The following is a 6552-nucleotide window of genomic DNA, read 5'->3' on the forward strand; positions in this document are numbered from 1 at the left end:
GGGGCTAGCCACTGGCCTCGGCCCCCTTCTTCCCTTCCTGCCCTTGCCGTTGTCAGGCCACACTGACGAGCAAAGCCTGTCGACGCCGTTGGCAGTGGGGCTCCTTCACTCCATGCTTGGGGGTGGTTGGAGGTGGTGAACGGCTTACGGCGGTGCATTGCGCTGGTGAGGGGTGCGGTGTCGGGATCTGGAGACGGGGTCGCAGGAGCCTGGTGGCGGCGCGGTGGGCTTCACATGGTGGACCTGCGCCGGCTTGGCCACATCTGGTGGGTTGGCGGCGTCTCATCGGCGGGCGCGGGCGCATCTGCTGCAGCGTGCTGCGCGGTTGACGTTGCCTATGTGCCTGTTTTAGCGCGGCTTGAGGCATCGCTTCTATGGGGAAGGATCTCGGCCACTCCGGCGCCCTCGTCGTCGAGCGGATGGTCAGGGTGTGCTCCTCGCGCTCCTGTCTCGACGACTGTGGTTGGCGGTTACAGGAGGCGACGTAGGGGAGGTAGGCAGAAGGGATGGGTGGTGAGGCCACCCGCCACTAGCAGGGGTGCTGGTTCGAGGTTTGCGTCGCTCCTCCTCACCCTTTCCCCGACTTGGTGCCCCCAGTTCCAATCCTGGCGTGGTGGAGGTGTGCCGGCCATTGGCGGTTCCGGTTGTGTAGGGGCCTGCTGGCTGGTAGAGGCCCTTCCCTTTCGATGGCCGATGAGGTGTCGGGATGCAGGGCGGCAGCTCTGTGGTGTTCGTGGGTGGTTCTCGCAGCTCGGGTGTGGCCTGGCAACCTTGGTCGTGTGGGTGGCGGGGTGGCTGGGGCTCGGCAGTGCATGGTCGTGGTGCAGCAGGTCTCTCGTGACTTGTTGTAGATCGAAAGTATGTCTAGAGGGGGGGTGATTAGACTACTTTAGTTGTGGGTAAATTTTACCAATTCTACCGAGTCTAGTATCACCCTACACATGCAATTCTAAGAGTATAGCAGGGTAAAATAAAACATTGCACATGTAAGTAAAGGAGGGGTTTGAAGATTTCAAACGCAATGAAGACACGATTATTTCTGGCCTGGTTTTGATAGGTTGTGCTACCATACGTCCATGTTGATGGAGACTTCAACCCACGGAGGGTAACGGTTGCGCGAGTCCACGGAGGGCTCCACCCACGAAGGGTTCACTAAGAAGCAACCTTGTTTATTCCACCATGGCTTCCGTCCACGAAGGACTAGCCTCACTTGTGTAGATCTTCACGAAGTAGACGATCTCCTTGCCCTTACAAACTCCTTGGTTCAACTCCACATGATCTTGGAAGCTTCCAAGTGACACCTAACCAATCTAGGAGGCAACACTCTTCAAAAGGTAATAGATGTTGTGTTGGTGACGAACTCCTTGCTTTTGTGCTTCAAATGGTAGTCTCCTCAACACTCAATCCCTCTCACAGATTTGGCTAGGGTAGGAGAAGAATTGGAGTGGAAAGCAACTTAAAGAGGCTAGAAATCAAGGTTCAGATGATAGGAATGGAATTTCTTGATCTCAACACATGAGTAGGTGGTTCTCTCTCAGAAAATGAATGGTGGAAGTTGTGTTTCGTTCTGATGGCTCTCTTAGAGAGTAAGTGATGGTGGAGGGGTATAAATAGGCAGCACCAAAAAATCCAACCGTTATAAGCTTTTGACCTAACTCAGTGGCACCGATATGATAATCTGGGTGAGACCGACTAGTGCAAAAGACTTGACCGTTAGGCTTTTGGTGAGACCGATTATACCAACTCAGTGGGACCAGAGTGCAATGGCTAGGGCAAGACCTCGTTTCGGTAATTCCGATCGATTCATCTTGGTGATTCCGAAATGAAGCAACTTCATTACAGAAGCTTGTCAAGGCCGTCTCGGTGCGACTGAGAACCATTTCGATCAGACCGAATTGTTAGGGTTTTGGTTGTGGCAATGGAATGATCATCTCGGTCGGTCCGGAGTAGGTGATATCTGTGGGACCGAAATGATGAATTAGGGTTTGGACACATGTGTTTTGGGAAAGTGATTGAGGGTTTTTTGAGCAATACCACTAAGCACTTTGAGCAACAACCTCATCAACAATACCTCATCCCCTTTTAATAGTATTGGCTTTCCTAAGGGACTCAATATAATCTTGGATCACTAAACAAAAAATTTAGAGTCTTGGGAAGCCAATTCTTGTCCTTGGCATTTTGAGGGGTCCACATCCATTAGTCCTTGCCATGCCAATCATTGATCTTTTCTGAAATCTATCATCAATGTTCATTAGATCAATGACATATATGTTTTTATTAATTACCAAAACCATCCGGGGATTAGTTGCACTTTCACTTGTCACCATCTGTACGGAGGTGGAGCGTCTATGTCGGGGAGAATTCGTTGTCTGGCGGTGGTCAAACCAATGGCGGCAATGCCCGTGTGTGTTGTCCTTGATGGAAATATGCCCTAGATGCAATAATAAAATGGTTATTGTTATATTTATTTAATCATAATAAAAGTTTATTATTCATGCTAGAATTGTATTGACCGGAAACTTAAATACATGTGTGGATACATAAACAAATACCGTGTCCCTAGTGAGCCTCTGCTAGACTAGCTCGTTGATCAAAGATGTTTAAAATTTCCTAACCATAGACATGAGTAGTCACTTGATAACGGGATCACATCATTAGGAGAATGATGTGATGGACAAGACCCAACTGTTAGCATACATTTGATCTTCAGTTTATTGCTACTGCTTTCTTAATGTCAAATACATGTTTCTTTGACCATGAGATCATGCAACTTCCAGACTCCAGAGGAATGCCTGTGTGCCATCAAACGTCACAACGTAACTGGGTGATCATAAAGGTGCTCTACAGGTATCTCCGAAGGTGTCTATTGGGTTGGCATGGATCGAGACTGGGATTTGTCACTCCGTGTGATGGAGAGGTATCTCTGGGCCCTCTCGGTAATACAACATCACAAGAAACTTTGATAGAGGCGAAGGTGTCCCGATGTTTTGATGAGATGGTGGCTATCGTTTTCTGTGGGAGTCGACCTTGACGATCTGACTACGAACGTGTGATACGTCGCGCCTTAGCAATCGCTAAACCAACTTCCGAGGGGTTATTGACCACGTCGGAGCACGATCAACCTGATCACAAGGGTCTGTTTTCCTGCGAGCAAACGAAGAACAAGCAAGAAACTGAGATTGCAATCTGGATATTGCGAATATAAGAGGAAAACTTTATTAATGAAGGTGGGGTTCTGTGACGCCTTTGTGACGCCTTTGTCTGGTCGTTGAACACAAACAAAGTATGCGAAGTTGTAGCTATCGCGAACTTTTAATCTAAACAAAACCCAAAGTCTAAACGGTGCCCTAAGGGCTGTATATATGGAGGAAGAGAGGGGAATTTCGTGGCCCTTGAAGGAGGGGTCTGAAATCAACCCTATCTCTTGTTTCCCCACCCATACGGACTCTAAAAGCAGCCTATACTCAAGTATTTCGAAATTACATGGGCCTGGCCCAAAAATAAGGTGACGCAACACCTATAATACCCTCTGGACGAAATTTATGAAGTGGCATCTTGTATATTTCGTCCAAGGCTTCATGCACTCACTATGGTGGCTTCAAAGTCCTGAAATCATCACTTGTAACTCCGTTCTTGTTCCCGTTGCGCATGCCATCATCTCCATGCTTGATCTTGCTCCAATGTTCATCCTTCTTGTCCAAGTTAGGCCCTTCATTTGTGAGCAAGACATATGTATCTAATTTAGGCAACATCATATTCTCATGAACATTAGAATCATTACCAAGAAACAAAAGTACCTGATAATTTAACTGGCGTGCGCGAGCTCTAGTAATTTGTCTAGTATGTATAGCAGCAGGGGTTGTGGGTGTAACAATGGTATTGATGTCCTCATCAAGCTTGCAAGCAAAGTGACTAAGGAGTTAGTTACGGGATGATGTATTACGGAACGAGTAAAGAGACTTGCCGGTAACGAGATTGAACTAGGTATGAAGATACTGATGATTGAATCTCGGGCAAGTAACATACCAATGAAATGTTCTGGTGTGAGAACACTTTATTTGGGCCAAGGGGTAAAGCCCACGAGGCTTTAAGAAGGTGCAAAAGGAGTTTTGCGGAGACTAGGGGCTAGACACCAGGCACCCTGGCGTCTGGGGCCAAACGCCAAGGACCCTGGCGTCCGGTCCTGGAGTCCGAGAAGGACTCCGTCATAGTTTCCATTGTGCTTGGCGAAGCCCTGCGGAGATTGTTCTTCACCACCACCGTCACCACACCGTCGTGCTGCCAGAACTCATCTACTACTTCGCCTCTCTTGATGGATCAAGAAGGTGAGGGCGTCATCGAGCTGAACGTGTGCCAAACGCTGAGGTGCCGTATGTTCGGTACTTGATCGGGACGGATCGTGAAGGTGTACGACTACATCAACCGCGTTGATAAACGCTTCCACTTAGCAATCTACAAGGGTATGTAGATGCTCTCCCCCTCTCGTAGCTATACATCTCCATGGATAGATCTTGCGTGTGCGTAGAATTTTTTTCCATGCAATGTTCACCAACAGTGGCATCATGAGCCAGGTCTATGCGTAGATGATTGTGACGCCCCCGATTTGACCGTACACTAATCATACACGCAAATGTGTACGATCAAGATCAGGGACTCACGGGAAGATATCACAACACAACTCTAGACACAAATCAAAATAATACAAGCTTCATATTACAAGCCAGGGGTCTCGAGGGCTCGAATACATAGCTCGATACACAAGAGTCAGCGGAGGAAACAATATCTGAGTACAGACATAAGTTAAACAATGATGCCTTAAGAAGGCTAGCACAAAAGCAACACGATCGAAGAGGCAAGGCCTCCTGCCTGGGGCCTCCTAACTACTCCAGGTCTTCGGTGGCCTCGATGTAGTAGTATCCGTCGGCGGTGGCATCTGGCTCCAGGGATCCACCATCTTGTTGCAACAACCGGAAAGAAGGAAGAAGGGGGAAAAGGGGTAGCAAAGCAATCGTGAGTACTCATCCAAAGTACTCGCAAGCATCAGATCTATACTAAGAATGCATTTGGTATCAAATGGAAGGGTTGTATCTGTGGACTAAACTGCAGAATGCCAGAAGAGAGGGGAAAGCCTAGCCTATCGAAGACTAACATCTTCAAGCAACTCCAAGCATCTTGCAGCATGTAGAAGAGTAAAGAATAGCAATTTATAATTAACAAGCATGTTGTAACATTAACGCCCAGAGATTCTTCCTCGACTCCCTGCGAGGAAGCAATCCCAGAGCCAACATATCCATCACATATCTCAAGTATCCATTTCTAGTTGTAACAGATCAGGATACAAGTCTGAACGTCCATTACCATGGACACGGTATTCGAATAGATAACTTCCCTATAGGGGTGCACCACATTACCCAACACGCTTGATTACTCTAGCTGGACACACTTTTCTGAGTCAATGCCCGGCCTCGGAAGATCAACACGTCGTAGCCCTACCTAGGCTCGGTAGAGAGGTCCCCGCCGGTCTACATCCTAAGCACTCCGGGGTCTTGGGCCCATCGCCCGTTGCACTCCGGGTCGTTGCATGCAGGGCGGGTCTAGGCTCCACCACTACAGGATGGTGCCTGCCCAGCCATGCCACAATGCTGAACTGGACGTATGACAAAGCTTCGGCTGATACTACGACGTCAAGGCCCATAACTATTCTCACGTGGTGGTTAGTGCGTAAAGGCCAGAGGCCAACTCAGAACAAATACCCAAACCTTTAGTGTATTAGGAGCTCGCGGTAACGAGCAGAGACTCATGATCGTTGTGACGGCAAGGGCCCAGAATGCCCGGCTATGCCACATAATTACCTCGTGGGTGCTCTCCGGGCCCGCCCGACTTTCACATCAACTCGCGGGTACCCCTCAGGGCCGGCCCGACTTCAACAACGGTCTCAAGTAAAGTTCAGGTAAATGTGTGTCCATAACATCAAGGGGGAATCTGAGGAACCACCCTTGATGGAATCCACTTGATGTAATCGTCAAGATGAACTTAGGAGGAATCACCCTCGAGGTTCACACTTGAGGTGTTTGATACGTCTCCAACGTATCTACTTTTCCAAACACTTTTGCCCTTGTTTTGGACTCTAACTTGCATGATTTGAATGGAACTAACCCGGACTGACGCTGTTTTGGTGTTATTTTTGTGCAGAAATAAAAGTTCTCGGAATGACCTGAAACTCCATGGAGTCACGTTTTGGAATTAATAAAAAAGAATTAATAAAAACATTGGTGAAAGAATCAACAGAAGGGGGCCCACACCCTGTCCATGAGGGTGCAGGGCGCCCCCCTAGGGCGCGCCCCCCTGCCTCGTGGGTCTCCTGGACCTCCACTGACCTCAACTCCAACTCTATATATTCACGTTCGGGGACAAAAAAATAAGAGAGAAGGATTCATTGCGTTTTACGATACAGAGCCGCCGCCAAGCCCTGTTCTTCCTCAGGAGGTCTGATCTGGAGTCCGTTCGGGGCTTCAGAGAGGGGAATCTGTCGCCATTGTCATCATCAACCAT

This window comes from Triticum dicoccoides, chromosome 5B, assembly GCF_002162155.2.
Source record: "Triticum dicoccoides isolate Atlit2015 ecotype Zavitan chromosome 5B, WEW_v2.0, whole genome shotgun sequence".
Classification (NCBI taxonomy): domain Eukaryota; kingdom Viridiplantae; phylum Streptophyta; class Magnoliopsida; order Poales; family Poaceae; genus Triticum; species Triticum dicoccoides.